Below are 20,410 nucleotides of genomic sequence, written 5' to 3'. Positions count from 1 at the left end.
TCTGTGTAGTGGTGATTGGTCCTTAACTTGAAAAAAGGGAGGGAAAAAATTAAAAAAGGAAATAAATAAACCCAAATTCAAACTACCACTGAGGCACCTCAGGAATGAATCTTAGGCAGGGGAAAGGTGCATTGTCCAGGTAAGCATAGCGCTTCTTGGGTTCATTTGACTATTTTTGCATGCGAGCAAAAGAACAATGGCGTCTCTCTTGCTCTGGTAAACAGCTGTATGCCCTTCCTGGTGCCTGCTGCTCCTCTACCTGTAGCCTACCTATAGAAATACATTCACCTCTGTGCTCCAAGCTGCCCAAGTGCCCTGAAACAAAAGCTTTAACGAGTACCCAAACTAAAATAATACTAATATAATAATCAAATTAATGAAGCTATACTCTTCAAAACAAACATCAACAAAGTACATAAATCAACATTTAATGACTAACTTTAACAAAAATAACAAATAGCTCCAATAATCTGAGTTCAACCACTGTGTCTCTTTTTGTCTGTTACTTAATAAAGCAACATGTGGTCAGAGACATGATCCATCAGCCATTTAAAGTCTTTAGAGTTTTGCCCACACACACACACACACACACACACACACACACACACACACACACACACACACACACACACACACACACACACACACACACACACACACACACACACACACACACATCAAACTGTGAATGCTGCTAAAATGATGTCTGTGGTGTATTGTTATAGTTTTGTTTTTATACTTTGGTGTTTGTTGCACTTTATAAGGAGAGCTCTCCTATATAATTGTACAGAAATGCATAATGATAATAAAAGCTATTCTGTTCTATTCTGAGCAGCCCAATGCGGAGGTCCTCAATGCACAGGATAGTTGAAAGTATCATAGCAGCTGATGAGCTGATCTGAGCATCTGAACATTAAACATTCCTCATCACATTCAATGGGAGCTACGGTGTTTTACTTTATGAATGCATTTGTTTATTTATTTATTGCAAACAACATTGCAACCCTTGTCCCTGGCTTTTCTACATAATATAACTACCAAGAGTTTATCAGTTAAATTGCTTGCCCAATAGATATTGACATTTTCAACCTTCTATTCATCTTACATCTGTAGTTAGATGTAAGATGTAGTTACTGCCTCATGGCGATAGATAGATATTATTATTATTATTATAGCCTACAATTAAACTACTAATGATCGGCGTAGGTCGGCGGGTTGAGTTTCTTTTTCTAAACCTGAATGAGCCGCGAACTCAGTTACAAAAAATATTTTATTTTGACAGCGTAAACCTCACTTCCGCTTGCGGCCCGTACTCGTTACATTCCGAAATAAGAAACACATAAATGATCAAAGAGATTTAAAAAAAAAAATAATAATAATAATTTCAGCTGTTATTTGAATTTCGTTTTTTGATGGTAAAAGCAAAAACCGTTTTCCCGTTTTTGGTTTAAAACGAAATATGAAAAAGGGACCGCTTTTTCCTTTTTTTTCGTTTTCCTGTTTTGACAGAAAAACGGATTATACTTTAGTACACGGACCGTAACTTCTTGTTTGAGCAGAGCTGTAAGTTTTGTGTTAATGCTGGTTGTTAAACACAATAAATATTATCAGCTGTACTCACCAGTGTTTGAATCAGTCGAGAAAGAAGAGTGAAGAACTTCAGTTTATCTTCAGAGAGGAAAAAGAAACAGTTGTGTGGACTGCCGCGCTTTATGTTTCTGACTTACTTTCAGTTTTATCTGTGGTGATGCTCCACCTCTTCCTGCAGCTTGTTTCTGACGTTTTTGTTTCCTGTTGTCAACTGTTATTTCAGTTCATCTGATCAGTACCTCTCACCCTAAAGACAGACAGGTTCATTACACCAACAGGAGAGAGATGTGTTCCCATTCATAAACTATATTTATTAACAATCAATCAATCAATCTTTATTTGTATAGCACCAAAAAACAACAAAGTCATCTCAAGGCTCTTTACACATAGAGCAGGTCTAAACCGAACTCTCCAGGTTTAATTTAAAGAGACCCAACATTCACACATGAGCAGCACTTGGTGACAGTGGAGAGAAAAAACTCCCTTTAAACAGGAAGAACCCTCAGAACCAGAACCAGACTCACAGTGCATCGACCGGTTGGAGTAGAGGAGAGAGAAGAAGGAGAGGAGAGAGAGGAGGGAGAGGAGAGAGAGGAAGGAGAGGAGAGAGAGGAAGGAGAGGAGAGAGAGAGAGGAAGGAGAGGAGAGAGAGGAGAGAGAGGAAGGAGAGAGAGAGAGAAGCACATTGAAGGTCCAGGACTGGAATCTGTCATCCGGACGTCTACAGGCAGTTTACCTGTAAGACGAGAAATCACAGACAACTCCAGGGAAGAAGTTTAGCTTATTGATGCATTAATAGTACATGAATGTTAATGGATATAGATGGATGGATAGAGAGAGAGAGAGAGGAGCCCAGTGCATCATGGGAGTCCCTCTGCAGTCTAAGCCTATAGCAGCATAAACTAGGAGCTGGAACCCTAACTATAAGCTTTATCACAAAGGAACGTTTGAAGCCTACTCTTAAACGTAGAGAGGGTGTCCGCCCCCCCGACCCAATCTGGGAGATGGTTCCACAGGAGAGGAACCTGAGAACTGAAGGCTCTGCCTACTGTTCTACTTTTAGAGATACTAGGAACCACAAGTAGGCCTGCTTGCTGAGAGCGCAGTGTTATAGTAGGTTCATAAGGTCCTATGAGCTGGGAGTGCAGTGTTATAGTAGGTTCATAAGGTTCTATGAGCTGGGAGTGCAGTGTTCTGGTAGGTTCATAAGGTTCTATGGGCTGGGAGTGCAGTGTTATAGTAGGTTCATAAGGTTCTATGAGCTGGGAGTGCAGTGTTCTGGTAGGTTCATAAGGTTCTATGAGCTGGGAGCGCAGTGTTCTAGTAGGTTCATAAGGTTCTATGAGCTGGGAGCGCAGTGTTATAGTAGGTTCATAAGGTTCTATGAGCTGGGAGCACAGTGTTCTGGTAGGTTCATAAGGTTCTATGACCTGGGAGCACAGTGTTATAGTAGGTTCATAAGGTTCTATGAGCTAGGAGCGCAGTGTTCTAGTAGGTTCATAAGGTTCTATGAGCTGGGAGCGCAGTGTTCTAGTAGGTTCATAAGGTTCTATGAGCTGGGAGCGCAGTTTTCTAGTAGGTTCATAAGGTTCTATGGGCTGGGAGCGCAGTGTTCTAGTAGGTTCATAAGGTTCTATGAGCTGGGAGTGCAGTGTTCTAGTAGGTTCATAAGGTTCTATGAGCTGGGAGCGCAGTGTTCTAGTAGGTTCATGAGGTTCTATGAGCTGGGAGCGCAATGTTCTAGTAGGTTCATAAGGTTCTATGAGCTGGGAGCGCAGTGTTCTAGTAGGTTCATAAGGTTCTATGAGCTGGGAGCGCAGTGTTCTAGTAGGTTCATAAGGTTCTATGAGCTGGGAGCGCAGTGTTCTAGTAGGTTCATAAGGTTCTATGAGCTGGGAGCGCAGTGTTCTAGTAGGTTCATAAGGTTCTATGGGCTGGGAGCGCAGTGTTCTAGTAGGTCCATAAGGTTCTATGAGCTGGGAGCGCAGTGTTCTAGTAGGTTCATAAGGTTCTATGAGCTGGGAGTGCAGTGTTCTAGTAGGTTCATAAGGTTCTATGAGCTGGGAGCGCAGTGTTCTAGTAGGTTCATAAGGTTCTATGGGCTGGGAGCGCAGTGTTCTAGTAGGTTCATAAGGTTCTATGAGCTGGGAGCGCAGTGTTCTAGTAGGTTCATAAGGTTCTATGGGCTGGGAGCGCAGTGTTCTAGTAGGTTCATAAGGTTCTATGGGCTGGGAGCGCAGTGTTCTAGTAGGTTCATAAGGTTCTAAGGGCTGGGAGTGCAGTGTTCTAGTAGGTTTGAAAGTGAGGAGAAGGATTTTAAATTCTATTCTAGAGCCAATGCAGTGAAGCTAAAATAGGAGTAATGTGATCTCTCTTTCTAGTTTTTGTCAGAACGCGTGCAGCTGCATTCTGGACCAGTTGGAGAGTCTTTAGAGACTTGTTAGGACAGCCTGATAATAATGAATTACAATAATCCAGCCTAGAAGTAACAAATGCATGGATTAGTTTTTCAGCATCATTTTCAGACAGAATATGTCTGATTTTTGAAATGTTACGCAGATGAAAATAGGCAGACCTTGAAATTAGTTTTATATGGGAATTAAAGGACAGATCCTGGTATAACTCCTAGGTTCCTACAGTGGTGCTGGAGACCAGAGTAATGCCATCCAGAATAGTTATATCATTAGATAATGTGTTTCTGAGGTGTTTAGGGCCAAGCACAATAACTTTTTTTTCTGAGTTTAATAGCAGGAAGTTACAGGTCATCCAGGCCTTTATGTCCTTAATACATGTTTGTAGTTTAGTTAACTGGTTGCTTTCATTTGGCTTCATTAACAGTATCAACAAATATAGTATTGAAAGAGCAATGAATTTATCATGTACAATTACCAATAAAAGGGAAATAATTTGATTAGCACAAACAAAATACCAATAAAATTGAGTTAATCAAGCAGAGGGGTGAACTAAGGGTGATGGCACACAATGGAGGAGACACCAAACAGCCCAGCCACCAACACTTTAGGCCCCCAGCTTCTGGAAAGGGACAAAGGAAAAGACCATTAGTGAGGTGGCACAAAATAAATAAAAAATGCTGAAACACAGCAGCCATTTAAATTCCTCCTGTCAGTCTGGCAACCAAAGAGAATCACCCAGGAAGCAACATGATTATGTACAAAATAAACTGAATAACAATAATTAGGAACCCCAAACAACAAAAGTAAACACTTGAAAATGGCTCTGAGGGTGCAACAAATATTGTACATGTTCAAAAAACGAGCTAGGCTTCAAAAACTGTGTTTCAACATTTCTGTGTCTGGATTTAATGTGCGGACCTGAAAATCACCGCCGCGTTACGTAACCCGGCGGTGTTTAGCATAAACCCGCCCTGCTGCTGTAGGTATAAATACATTCAGTGCACACTACTACTACTACTACAGTCTACAGTTGGCCAGTTAGCTGAGTTAGCCGCCGAGTTAGCCACCAAGCTAGCCGTCGAGTTAGCCATCTAGCTAGCCGCCGAGTTAGCCGCTGAGCTAGCAGCTGAGTTAGCAGCAGAAAGCTCTCAGACCTAGCGTCCATGTTTCTGGTAGAGGTGGTGACTTTGATTGACAGGTGACACTTGGTAGGGGGCGGGGCTTCAGCGAACTCGGCGGCCACGCCCACAGCGTTTGGGAGAAGAGAAATAAGCAGACTTTTACACAACTTTGAAGCCTAATTTCATATATTTGGCGATTTTTTAATAATTCAAATTTGTGTGGTTAACAACACACTTTTCTGTGGTATGTTAAACTCAAAACGCATATTTATTCTTACTTTACACAGACTTTAAACAATAAACGTCTTAAATTAGTCAAACTAGCAATGAAAACGCCACACAATATACAACTATACAGACTAATAATCATTTCTATGATATACAAAGGAAATTCTGGTTCGAATTTGGTAATATTGTCTGCATTTAAATCTCCTCAGACCGCATGGATTAGCAAAGTGCCTAATGCTGATATGAAACAGTATAACAAAGCACATTTCATCAGCCAAATTATAAAGAAGAATAATTCTTCCGCACTTACATTCTCATGGACGCACATCTACACAAATAAAGTCCACACAGGTGAGTCAAGCAGTTTGCACTCTGTCCATGAGACTTGCATAACTTCTCTATGGAAAAAAAAACTGCCAGAATTTTCTGGGGCTATGATGTCATAGCAGTCTATCATACAGCTCCATTCACAATCTCATGGCCTTTTTTTACAGTTCAAGACAGCAAGCAACAGATATTAATAAACCAGAAAGGAATATACTATATACACTCTGCTACATCAGCATAGTGGGAATACTTCACCTCAGTAGTCCTCCTTCTCCCTCACCACAGGTACTATCCAACCCACATCAACATGTATAATTGTGAGATACCTACGTTTTTCTTTTGACTTATTGTTTTCTATTGATCTGTGTCAATTGTGAGATCACCAGAATCTGGTCTTCCTCTCATCATCCAGATCTCAGCTCTGCCTTTATTCACCACCACCACCAGTATATAGACTCTAACAGGATATACCATTATAAATATGATGACATCATGATTGGGGTCTAATCACCAGATGTTACCACATTTCTTCATTATATGAATGTTCAACCAAATAAATGTTACTTAAAAAAATTGAATTCCCTCCTGATTGAACTACTGTTATCTTCTTTTTCTGCAGTGTTTGTTTATTTCAGCTCTGAAAGAATCAGTCAGTCTAAAGTTCAGCTCACTGTTTGTCCTGTAATGTTGTAACCTGTTCATGTAATTCTTGTATTTTATTTTCTCCTGTAGTTGTTACTAAATCAGATGAGGAAGTTGAGAGGTGTGTGCAGTCTGTCCCTGCCTTTATCAACCTGTCCTCTCTCTGATGTGTTCTGTTATGCTGCCCTCTGCTGGACACAGGAGGGAAACACAGACATCTTGTACAAAACTAAGAGACTTTGAGAGGAAGACTCTGAGAGCAAAATAAAACACTTCCACACACAGTTTCTTCCTCTGCACAGGATTTAACTGCAGTGATACTGTATAGCAGAGTAGTTTCATTCACCACAAAATGTCTTTTCATCACTTTACAGCATCTGTTTTAGTCTCTGACATACATCCACATTTTCTGTCTTTTAGGAAGAAAGTTGAGGACTCAATGATGGACTAAGTCACATGTTTAAAACAACCATGAACTTGTTATGAGGCTTTTTAAACACATTTATTTGGTAATTCTTCAAACACAGATCAGCCATCCAAAGTTCTTTACATGAAACTATGAAGGTAATAAAAAAATCAAAGATATAAAAAGAAACACAGTGAAAGAATATAATCAATGCAGATTTAAAGACAAGTTGATCAATTCTAATTTAATACAATATAATCATATTTTTGAATAAGCAGTCAAAGGATTTTTACAAATATTCAATAAATTTAAAATATTTAGAAAATTAAAAAAGAGTAATATGAAATCAGGCTTTAACTGAATATTATTTTTCTGTTCATTTAAAACCTTGAAGCTAAAAGACACACGATAAAATATTCAAGATCACTAATGAAAAAATATAGATATAGATATATTGAACATCACTGTAGATACATTTCCTAAAATTCATTCTTGATACAGACTTTGTATCTTTACACATTTTGGGATGTTCACTAGATTTTAAAGCTCTGTTGGTTTGAACAAAGTTTCTTTTCACATGTTTCTCATGATGGATCCATCAACTATGAAGAGGTTATTAAATGATTAATGGGAGGACACTGAAGCAGTAAAACAACAGTTAAAGGTAAAATCCAACTGTTCATTTTAAAATGTATCATCATTGTAAGGTCTCTAATCCACTGACTGCTAGTATACACTATTGTGGCAATATTGTAGTAGCATTGATACTGTATTTACACAGTAGATGTAAAACATAATCATTAACACATGAAGTAAATCAATTGTTGGTGCTGCTCAATATGTTGCTGATTACAGAAACTAGATCAAGCAGTTTAATATACAGGACGGATGATCAGAGGGGCGGAGTTTCTACCACCATCATTAGTACAGGGACTGAAGAATGGGTAGAGTTTCTCAGTGAATGCGCATTCAGTAAAGGAGTAGATAAGAGCTGCAGCATCTACGTCATAAAAGGAGACCAGACCCTCTGTATAATCCACAAACACCCCGACCTTCTGAGGAGGAGACTCTAGAGAGAGATGGTCTACCAAGTTATAATTAGCGCTGTACCTATTTCCTTTTCTCAACCCAATAGTCCAGTAACCATTCTCAGGGCTCAGTGTGATTCCTCGTTTCCTGTCGATCGACTCTCTGGCCACTCCTAAATCCCAGCAATTCTTTCCTCTAACCTGAACCTCAAAGTAAAATTTGCCTGAAGTCAAACTTTGCTTTCCTAAAACATTAACAGAAGACACAAATCTCTTTGAGTTGTCTGGGAGATTCTTCCACACATCACCATGTTGTACTTGTTTCCCATCATCAGACAGGATGAGATAAGGGTTTGCTGTATCAGGATCAAGAGTCACATCCACTGCATACTGCTGGACTCTCTTCAGCTCCAGCGGAGCCACAGCTCTTCCCACAGTCCCGTCTTTGGATGCCAACACTACAGAAATATTAGAGAGGAATTATTTTCAAAACTTGAGACTTGACAGATGGAAGTACTTTATGTTCAAGTAGCCTAACTGAGGTGAGCTGGGTGGCCAGTTTTTTATTTGAGTTTTATATTTCCCAGGGATGGAAGGACCTAATTACAACTACTCAAATTATTGTAATTAAGTCATTCTTTTGGGTACTTGTACTTTCATTTTTAAACATACTTAAGTATTCATTGCACTATGTAATCTAGTCAGTTAATTTTAATGGATGGGATGCACCCAGACTGGTTTACCCAAGGGGGGACAGTCCTGATCATGAATGATCCCCAGAAGGGCACGATTCCATTTAACTATTGGCCAATAACCTGCCTCTGTACAACATGGAAGCTCCTGTCAGGCATCATAGTGGCTAAGATGAATAAGCACATGGCCTGAGCAGGGCCCAGAAAGGAATTCTTAGCAATACCAATGGAGCCAAGCACCAGCTACTGGTAGATAGAGCAGTCACCAACGATTGCAAGACCAGACAAACCAACTTGTGCACTGCCTGGATTGACTACAGAAAGGCTCTGACTGGAGGCCTGGAGGAGGGGGGGTCATATTTTGGAATAAAAACTCACTTTGCAATACTGGAGCGAAGTCGCTCTTGCATTATGCTGCCGTGGAAGAACTGATCTAATTGTACTTTTCAGTTGGGTTTAGCAATACGGAGATACTTTTGTAACCAAACATTATAGACACCCATACTTAAATAGGTTATAAAATAAAAACACGGAGGCTACGCTGCTTGAACAGGACGGCCACAAATTTGTGGAGGAGGCCACAAGGAAGTCAGCCACAGCCAGATACCTAGACAGGGTAATGAGGTCTTGAAGAGTCGGCTAAATGGGACGAACAAGGTCTGAGCCATCAACACGTACGCCCTGCCATTCATCACTGGTATAATAAGCTGGCCAAAAGATGGGATAGAGGCCACTGATATCAAGACATACAAGCTCCTCACAATTCATGGAGGATTCCATCCCAAGTCCAGCACCCTGAGGCTGTACACTAAGCGGAACGAGGGAGGCCGAGGACTGTCCACGATGAAATAAACAAGATTCAGGAGTACATCAGGAAGATGGCCTCCAAAGTCGAGACGCTTAGTGAATACCTCAGGCAGCAGAAACCCAATAATGGAGAGGAGGAGGACGAGCCCCTGAACAGCATGAACCACCGACAGATAGAAGAAGTGGCTGATATCAATAAATCATCACAGTGGCTGGAAAAGGCCGGACTGAGAGACAGCACAGAAGCACTAATCATGGCAGCACAAGAACAGGCACTTAGTACAAGATCAATAGAGGCGGGGGTCTACCACAGCAGACAGGACCCCAGGTGCAGACTGTGCAAAGATGCTCCTGAGACAGTTCAGCACATAGTAGCAGGGTGTAAGATGCAGTCGGGAACAGTGTACAAGGAACCAAGTGTCTGGCATAGTGTACAGGAACATCTGCACTGAGTATGGGCTGATTGAGAATGACCAAGCTAAGATCCTGTGGGACTTCCTGATCCAGACTGACGAACTGGTAATGGCTAACCAACCAGACATTGTGGTGACGGACAAACAACCAAAGAAGGCAGTAGTGATAGACGTAGTGATCCAGAGCGACAGCAACATCATGAAGAAGGAAGAAGCTTGAAAAATACCAAAGGCTGAAAGAGGAGCTGGAGAAAGCAAGTGGGGGGTAAAGGCAACAGTGGTGCCAGTGGTAATAGTGTGTGTGTGTGTGTGTGTGTGTGTGTGTGTGTGTGTGTGTGTGTGTGTGTGTGTGTGTGTGTGTGTGTGTGTGTGTGTGTGTGTGTGTGTGTTTATTGAATTGAACTGAATTGAGTCTCACAGTGAGTGACGGCCAGACACACCACAACCACCAGAACCACCAGAATCACCAGAACCACCAGACAGAGCTTCAGGGCCTTCCGTTTGGTGGCAGCAGACGTATCTACACAAAGAGAATAAAAGTGGAAATAAATTTAATTACAGAAATATTAATTGTATGTTGTGTATTACAATCATGAGGAAAATATAATGTTGACTTCTGTAGTTTAACTAAATTATATCAGACCCGTCAGTATTTTTGGGCCCAAGGGACAAAGCTTCTTCAGTCTGTTTGCTGTATGTGCCTGAGTAAAAGTACCAATACTTGTGATCTAAGAGGTTGTCAATGTAATGAATTTATATTATTTATGTTTCAGAGACCTAACTGTTAGAGCGCCTTCTAGCAAGTTTTCGCTGTTTCCTCACAAAATGACAGAAAGAGAAAATGAACTGGTCTGTAAGTTTCAATGCACAACAATTAAAGAAAAATCTCCAGTGAGTTTTAAAATAATAACTGATCACTCGAAGATGAAAATGACCAAGAAAACAGGAACTGTCAGATGTAAAGTGAACATAATTTGAATCTTGGATTTAGATAATGTCGATATTTTTGTGTAGATGAAATCAAGAAACCTCACCTAGTTCAAAGAACGACAGCTCAGTGTGTGTATGTATGTTCATAGCTGGTAGATTTCAGTTCGTACATGTTAATGATAAATCCTCTATGCAAACAAAGCGTGGGAAGGAAGGAATGCCTTTTTTCATCTACATAACACTGCATTGCTGCATTGGCTCCCCGTAAAATCTAGAATAGAATTCAAATTCCTTCTCCTCACTTTCAAAGCGCTTAATGGTCAGGCTCCATCATATCTCCTCTCTCATCTTCTCATTCTCTTCCTCTCCTCTCTCTCTTTTTCTTTCAACCCTAACCGGTCCAGGTTTCTCCTTGTTAAAAGGGAGTTTTTTCTTGCCCTTCACGCTAAGTGCTTCTCATGTGGGAATGTTAGGTCTCTTTAAATATAATAAAGAGTAACTTGAAGAGACCTACTCTATGTGTAAAGTGCCTTGAGATTACTTTTGTTGTGATTTGGCGCTATATAAATAAAGATTGATTGATTGATATTAATTGGTGTATAATGTGTGATGTCCCTGTCTCCCTTTTACTTGGGCTTCCCGGCTCAGGAGCCAGTGGACGGGACTAGAGAGGACGTCAGGGAAACTACCTGCACCTGTGTAGTTTAGGCCTCAGCCTATTTAGCTGGCTGTTTTGTTAATCACTCTCTTTTCTCTCTTCCTTCCAGGCCTTCACCAACCAGATGGGTTAGACTTTGGGTTTTGGTTTTGGTTTTGGTTTGCACACATCACATTTCACTCATCCATATACTGTGTTCATGACTGATGTAACTGACAAACATTATTTTATTCTAACTTAATTTTGTAAAATATTATTTTATTGTATATTGTTTTATTTTATGTTATTTTTGTCATGTGTGATTCCCATTTTTTTTTGTGGACTTTGGGCTGGTTCATAACAAATGTTGTGACAATTGTCAGAGGTGCTTGGCAGCTGTTAGTCATAATTAAGTTTGGTGCAGCACAATTCAGGCTTTGCATTGAAAATGTCTACAGTGCTGAGTGCAAAGTGAATATGATCCAGAATTTTATTTAAGCCATAGGATAGGTCTGGTGATTTCTTTTGTATTTTTCTTAGAATTAACTGATCTACTAACAACAAGTATTGTTTGTGTATCAAAGTCTGATATATCTTGTTCCTCTGCTGTTGTCCAAGAACTATTAAACGCACATCAGTGAGTCAAACCGCTGCACTGAGTGACATGTTCCTTCATTATGAGTTTGGTCACATTAGTTTGTTCAGAAATGGCTCCAAAGATTAATAACAGTGATCATGTTTACAGAGAGCAGTTCTGTGCAGACACTTTCACTACTTCACTCTGACTGTTGTTGGTCAGAGGCTGAGAGGAGGAAGGTCCTCTCTTCTCTTAAGACTCCTTATCATTGTTATTATCTGGCACATAAATTGACAATTTAGTAAGTCTGTGTTAAATTAGCATGAGAGGCACAAAACTTCACATCACCACAAAAAGATCTGAGATGTAAATGAGCCACAGTTCAGACTTAAAGCCACTAAATCTGCTGCAGTGTTCTTAAGTTAGGAAACAATTCCTTCCTGAAACAATATTTAGTAGAGCTCCAGAGGAGTTCTCATCTGTTAATAATGTGAAAACTACACCAACAAATACAAACCAGAGATTGCAGCAGCTTTACCTTCACTATGACTGGTGTTAGTGGGAACATCAAGAAGAGGACGAATCTGACAGGAAGAAGGTCCTCTGTTCTCTGAAGCCTCCAGATCAGTACTAACAGATACTGGGAGAGATAATTAATAATCAATAAAATATAATAATATGCAATTTAACTATGACAATAAAGGAAGTGAAGACTTTTCCACTGACAGTGAAAGCAGAGATGTTTGTGTTAATCATGATGGACATATGGAGGTCTGTGTGAATGTGGAAGTTCTTCAGTATTAAAACAAATAAATAACATGAATGTAACATTTCTGTGTGACCTCCACAGTCTGGATGTGAGAGATGCATCTTGTGTGAACAGGTTCATATCTTGTTTCAGTATCTAAATGCAGCTCTCACCCTGCAGTGACATCATGTTTCTGTCTTCCTGTGACTGACCTTCTGGTCCTCTGATGTCTGATAATCTCTGCAGCAGATCATTCATGTTGATCGTCTTTAAAAGCTTCTTGGTCGCCTCCACAGCTCCAGGAAGTTGGTAGGTCTTCACCATCAGATCCACAGTGTTTTGTCTCTCTGCATTCTGCAGCTGGAAGGTTTTGATGGTTTGGTAGCCTTCCAGACTTCCATTCTTTAGGTGCCACTTGAAGTCCTTAAATTCCTCATCTGTTAAATCCTCCAGAGTTTTCAAGAGGTCTTCCTTCTTCACCATCTTTCCCTGTTAAAATTACAGAATATTTTCAACATGAATGACTTTTAATTTCCAGAAACACTATTCTACGGCCATACTATCTTCCCTGCTCTGATGCTGAGTATTGCTTTTGATTCCAAACATCACCCACTAGAAACATAAAACATTTGTATCACATGTATTGCATGCTAATTGTGGTGCCACTTGAATTCCTCAAATTCCTTGTCTATCAAATCCTCCAGAGTTTTCAGCAGTTGAACCTTTGTCGTCATCTCTTCCTGTTAAAATACAGAATATTTTTGACATGAAGGACTTGCAGTTTTCCCAAACATTAGTCCACAGATGTTCTATTGCTCCCTCATGGTCATTGTTTTTAGGTCTCTGATCCTTCCTGCTTCCCTTTTGGATTCTGCTGTCCGTTAGCTAACCTTTTTTCCTGAATAAAATACTGTTGTTAAACTTTTATTTTACCTGTTGGTTCATCTTGCTTTTGAGTCCAGACATCACCTACCAGAAACATAAAAAATAATAATCATAAATGTGTCACATGTATTGCAGGCTACTCAAATCCACCTCTCATTCAATTCCAGTGATGTTTTTAGGTAATAAAGCTTCTTGACTGTCTTAATGCCATCAAAAACTTGACAAAAGCAAATTTTCTTCAGCTCAATGCAGAAAAGACTGAGGTTATAGTTCTTGCACCAGAGAAGGTTGTCCCTGCGATCAGGAAACATTTGGGACTTCTTTCATCAGCTGTTCAATCCAGTCTAGTCAATTTAGGAGTAACTTTTGACCAAATCATGTTTTTTCCAACTGAGAAATATCAGTAAACTAAGATCAACAGTTTCAAAAACCAAGCTAGTCATGATTATACACGCATTCTTGAGTGTTTCTGCCTTAGATTGTCTTCAAATGATCCAAAATGCTGCAGCAAGACTTCTAACTAGGGCTCATATTACCCCAGTGTTACAATCTGTTCATTGGCTTCCAGTAGCATGTAGAAGGCATTTGGGTAATCTTTGTCATCAGGCTCTTAGCATTTCATCTTTATCTTAATTGTATTATTATTTTTTTAATTATTTTTTTGATTTCTATTTTATATGTATGAATGCGTATCTATGTATACAGTATCATTGTGTGTCTGTTTTGTGTGGACTGCTGTAATACCTTTTTATAGTATCTCTTGTAAAGCACTTTGTGACATCTGTCTGTGAGAAGTGCTATATAAATAGATTTTATTATTTTATTATTATAATAACTTGTGCTGTAAGGTGTAAGTACACTGAGAATTGAAGGGAATTCATTGTTTATGAGTGATTGAGCGGTAAAGACTTGGTTCAGATTTGTGAATTGGAGCCTGGGACTAGAAATGTTAGTTGTTTCTTAATTAACTACCAGAATTCTGTATTTCTTTCTTTAAAAAAAAGTATTTCACATGTAATGGTCATTTTAAAATCTTTTGAGTATTGCCTGTACACACACACACGCACGCACACACACACACACACACACACACACACACACACACACACACACACACACACACACACACACACACACACACACACACACACACACACACACAAACACACACACATTTAGATTAAATATTGTATGTTTTTACCTTTTATCTTGTAAAAAATGTTTTTGGAATACATGCTGTCTATTTAATGTTGTACAGGAGTGAATATTGCCGTCCTCTGCTCTACGAAGAACTTCAACATCCTTCAACCATGACTAACTACTGATATGGTAACTGCTGAAATGCTGAACTTAACAAAAACTTACAACTCTGAAAAAAGTCCAAAGTTTCTCTGACTGGGTCAATCTCATAATGATACTCAATCAACTGGCTACCTTTGTCCTGTCTTCCAGGGTGGTGCCCAGAGGTTTACAACCAATCTTTCATAATTAATATTAAGGTCTCACAAGATTCAAGTTTTTCTCTATAAAATAAGTTAGTCACAACCCAAACGAGAATAATGAAAGGTGAGAGAACAGCACATCTTTTGGTTTATTTTTTTATAATATAGGGAAGCCTGTGAAAATATAACACAGACACTGCCGACTTTTTCTGGGTTGTAAAGTCATTGCTGCATTCTGGTTAAAAGATAAATTAATAATTCATTTTTAACTGGTTACTGCAAATGTCTAATGTTTTTTTTATGTAAGACTTTTTAACAGGACATCATCGAAATGTATTCAGTAACCATCAGACTAGTGCAACCAGTGACACTGCACTCTTTGTTTATGACTTCACGAGGAAACTGTGACTTTGATAACAAGGCTTTATAAATGAAGACACAGGTCTGCTGTGATGACCTCTGACCTTCTCATGTAACTCACAGTGATGCTGTGATAACTGTCTGCTGTCATGAATCTAAAGGCTCTGTGGTAGATAGAGTCCAGAGGTTTAAGTAGAAACAGTATGAGCATACAGGATATCTCCATAATAAAGTAAGCACAGTATGGTAGATTGTATAATGTGTGTTTTTTTATTTGGAAAGAGATACAAGTTCTGTTCCAGTACAAGAATACGATCTGAATATTTAGTTTTTGAAGATGTACTGTACAATGAATAGTTAGCCTAATGATCATATCAGCAATAATGATTAGAACATGGACAGTACACATTTATTTAACAAGAAAATAATTTAGAACAAATATTAAAACTTACATATAGATAATGATCTAACAGGTGCAGCAGCAACTAATGAACTCATTTATCAATTTATGCCTACATTTTCTTCATCAATTGTGACATTGTTCTTAATCAATAATTCATATTTTTTAGACTTATATAAAAATATGCTTAAAATCACAAAAAAAAAGAGAAAAGAGTAGGCCACAATTGTATTCATCATGAGTGGTGTTTGGAATAAAATGGAGATAGAAGAGTGTAAGTTTTGTGTTAATGCTGGTTGTTAAAACACAGTAAATATAATCAGCTGTACTCACCAGTGTTTGAGTCAGTTGTTGAGAAAGAAGTGAAGAACTCAGTTTAAGTTTCCTTCAGACAGAAACAGACAGTTGTGTTGACTGCAGCTCCTCTGAGTTAACTTTCTTCTCTACTGTAGTTGTTAATAAATCAGATGAGGAAGTTGAGAGGTGTGTGCAGTCTGTCCCTGCCTTCATCAACCTGTCCTCTCTCTGATGTGTGATGTTATGCTGCCCTCTGCTGGAAACACAGACAACTTGTACAAACCTCAGTGACTTTGAGAGGAAGACTGATAGCAAAATAAAACACTTCCACACACAGTTTCTTCTTCTGCACAGGATTTAACTGCAGTGATGCTGTATAGCAGAGTAGTTTCATTCACCACAAAATGTCTTTTATTCACTTTACAGCATCTGTTTTAGTCTCTGACATAAATCCACATTTTCTGTCTTTTAGGAAGAATGTTGAGGACTCAATGATGGACTAAGACACATGTTTAAAACAACCATGAACTTGTTATGAGGCTTTTTAAACACATTTATTTGATAATTCTTCAAACACAGATCAGCCATCCAAAGTTATTTACATGAAACATCAACAAAAAATAATAGATATAAAAAAGTAAAACAGTAGAAACAGTGAAAGAATATAATCAATGTAGATTTGAAAACAAGTTGATCAATTCTAATTCAATACAATATAATCATATTTCTGAATAAGCAGTCAAAGGATTTTTACAAATATTCAATACATTTAAAATATTCAGCGAATTAAAAAAGAGTAATATGAAATCAGGCTTTAACTGAATATTATTTTTCTGTTCATTTTCAAACCTTGAAGCTAAAAGAAACACGATAAAATATTCAAGCTCACTAATGAAAAAATATAGATATACATATATTGAACATCACTCTACATACATTTCCTAAAATTCATTCTTGATATAAACTTTGTACGTTTACAAACTTTGGGATTTTCACTAGATCTTAAAGCTCTGTTGGTTTGAACAAAGTTTCTTTTCACATGTTTCTCATGATGGATCCATCAACTATGAAGAGATTATTAAATGAATAATGGGAGGATACTGAAGAAAATCAAAATGTGCATTTTAAAATGTATCATCATTGTATGGTCTCTAATCCACTGACTGCTAATATAGACTATTGTGGCAGTATTGTAGTAGCATTGATACTGTATTTACACAGTGGATGTAAAAACAATCATTAACACATGAAGTAAATAAAATGTTGGTGCTGTTTAATACGTTGCTGATCATAGAAAATAGATTAATCAGTTTAATATACAGGACGGATGATCAGAGGGGCAGAGTTTCTACCACCATAATTAGGACAGGGACCAAAGAATGGGTAGAGTTTCTCAGTGAAGGAGCAGCCAGTAAAGGAGTAGATAAGAGCTGCAGCATCTACGTCATAAAAGGAGACCAGACCCTCCTCATAATCTACAAACACCCCCACCTTCTGAGGACGAGACTTCAGAGAGAGACGGACTGGAGAGTTATTACTAGCTATGTACTCATTTCCATTTCTCAACCATATAGTCCAGTAACCATCCTGAGGTCTCAGTCTGATTTTTCCCTTCCTGTCGATCGACTCTCTGGCCACTCCTAAATCCCAGTCAGTCTTCCCTTTAACCTGAACCTCAAAGTAAAATCTGCCTGAAGAGAAACTCTGCTTTCCTAAAACCATTGCATAATATGTAAATCTCTTTGGGTTGTCTGGGAGATTCTTCCTCACATCACTATCATATACTTGTTCCCCATAATCAGACAGGATGAGATCAGGATGTGCTGTATCAGGATCAAGAGTCACATCCACTGCATACTGCTGGACCCTCTTCAGCTCAGCCTCAGGTTGGTTCTTCATGTGTGTGCTGAGTGTCTCCTCCAGCTGAGCCACAGTTGTCCCCTCATATGATGATGGATGGTGGACGCTGACCACAATCCCGTCTTTGGATGCCAACACAACAGAAATATTAGAGAGGAATTATTTCCAAAACATGAGATGAAACTCCTAAATGTGTCACTTCCTGTCACAACAGGTAGACATTCACTTCAAATGACCATATTCTACTCACTGCCATCTCCTTTAGTTAAATGTATATATTAATGAATTGAATTGAGCCTCACAGCAGATGAAGACCAGAAACACCAGAATCCACAGAATCACCAGAATCACCAGAATCCCCAGACAGGCCTTCAGTTTGGTTCCAGCACAGACTCTTGGTTTGGCAGCTTGTTGCTCTGAGAATGTAAGTCAATGTAATTAATATACATTGAACCTAAGTGAAAGAAAGCCCTGCAGCTGATTTCCTCTGTTTTCCCACAAAAAGACAGCAGGTGGTAGAAAGAAGAGAATAATAAGTTGGTCTGTAAGTATGATCCAGACTTTTTATTAAAACACTGGAGTTTGGTCACATTAATTTGTTTAGAAACGGCTCCAAAGACTAAAAACAGTGATCATGTTTTCAGAGAGTCGTTCTGTGTAAGGCAGACACTACTGAGCATATGCAGCTTTGAGCAGCTTTACCTTCACAAACTTCAGGTAGAGTACGAGGAAGACGGGAGGAAGGTCCTCTGTTCTCTAAAGCACCCAGATCATCACTGAAATTCACTGAGAGAGATATTGGTAATTAATAATAAATCTAATGTAATAATATGGAATTTATCTATGAAAATAATGTTACTGTGTTCTTGTGAATAAAGTTGATTGAGAATGACTGCATCAGAGTGGAAGTGAAGACTTTTCCACTCTTCCTGTGACTGAGCTTCTGGTCCTGAGCTGCGGTCTGATAATCTCTGCAGCAGATCATTCCTGTTGATCTTCTTTAAAAGCTTCTTGGTCGCCTCCACAGCTGCAGGAAGTTGGTAGGTCTTCACCATCAGATCCACGGTAACTCGTCTCTCTGCATTCTGCAGCTGGGATGCTCTGATGGTTTGGTAGCCTGCCAGACTTTCATCCTTTAGGAGACACTTGAAGTCCTCAAATTCCTTCTCTGTCAAATTCTCCAGAGTTTTCAAGAGGTCTTCCTTTCTCACCATCTTTCCCTGTTAAAATTACAGAATATTTTCAATATGAAACACCAGTCCACAGCCAGACTTTCACCTGTCGTTGTGTTTAAGTTAAATGTATAGGACAATAATAATGTTTATGACTGATTGAGCAGTAAAAGCTTGGTTCAGATTTGTAAACTGGTATTTGAGTGTTGGGCTAGAAGAGCTGATAACTTTCAGTCAACAAGACTAAAATAAATTGTGCAACAACATCAGTTGTGTAAGTTCATTACATGTCCCACTGTGTCAGACAGCACCAACAAAGTCTGAGTCACAATCTGTGTCAGACTGTTTGATATCAGTTTGAAGAATTTTGTCAGATGTGTCCTAACAAGGCGGGGAGTTCCGGTCTTCTGAAATGAGGCCAACGCGGAAGTAACTTAAAACTGCATTCTATCAAAAGGCCACCAGGGGGCGACCGTTTTGGTGTCAAAAGGACTTCCGTCTCTATACAAGTCAATGGAGAATTCACCAACTTCTCACTTGATTTCTAACCTCAGTAAACGTTTTCAAAATGTGTTTATGGTCTCAATCGCTAGTTTAAAGCCTTCTTCAATGCAGTATGATGTTCATTTGGGACATTTTGGCCTCCCTGATTTTATATGTGACGATAAAGCAGGGTATGCATTAGGGCGTGGCTACGTCGTGATTGACAGGTTGATTGGTTCACAGGTTCAGGAGGGCGCCTCATGCTCCTCCTGATGCCCATATAAGTAGAATCCATGTTTTTATTTTTCCCAGCATGAACCTGAAATTTTCAGGATGGTGCTGCTCAGTTACGAAACTATTGGACTCCGAGCAGCAGTTCACAAACCAATGGGTGACGTCACGGATGTTACGTCCATTTCTTATATACAGTCTATGGTCTCTACGTTTAAGAGTAGGCTTAAAACTTTCATTTATGATAAAGCTTATAGTTATGGCTCCAGCTCTTAGTTTATGCTGCTATAGGCTTAGACTGCCTGGGGACTCCCATTCCCATGATGCATTGAGCTCCTCTCTCTCTCTCTCTCTCTCTCTCTCTCTCTTTATCCATCAATCTATATCCATTAACATTCATGTACTATTAATGCATTCAATAACCTAAACTTCTTCCCCGGAGTTATCTGTGCTTTCTAGTCTCACAGGTAATCTGGGCCTGTAGACGTCCGGATGACAGATTCCAGTCCCGGACCTTCAATGTGCTTCTCTCTCCTATCCTTCCTCTCTCTCCTCTCTACTCCAACCGGTCGAGGCAGATGTTCCCTGAGGTTCAGGAAGATGTATTTAACACTCACAGAGAGACAACAGCTGTCTTTTTCCTGACTGAAGTCTTGTTGGTTGTAGATTCTACTCCAGACTGAGAGAACTGAATCTGTGGAGTCTTTATGAGCCGGTCAG

General features: G+C 39.2%; 1 protein-coding gene across 1 annotated transcript in view; it reads right to left on the bottom strand.

Annotated features, from left to right (window-relative positions):
• Positions 1–20,410, bottom strand: part of LOC133987292 (erythroid membrane-associated protein-like) — a 74,797-nt gene extending 54,387 nt beyond the window's left edge. Inside the window, exon 1 of the mRNA XM_062426606.1 lies at positions 20,308–20,410. The gene's annotated coding sequence lies outside the window, so the exon portion shown is untranslated. The remainder of the gene's footprint in view (positions 1–20,307) is intronic.

This window comes from Scomber scombrus, chromosome 2 (genome assembly GCF_963691925.1).
Source record: "Scomber scombrus chromosome 2, fScoSco1.1, whole genome shotgun sequence".
Lineage (NCBI taxonomy): Eukaryota > Metazoa > Chordata > Actinopteri > Scombriformes > Scombridae > Scomber > Scomber scombrus.
The sequence above is the reverse complement of the archived record's forward strand: the minus strand, read 5'-3'. Positions and strand labels throughout refer to the sequence as shown.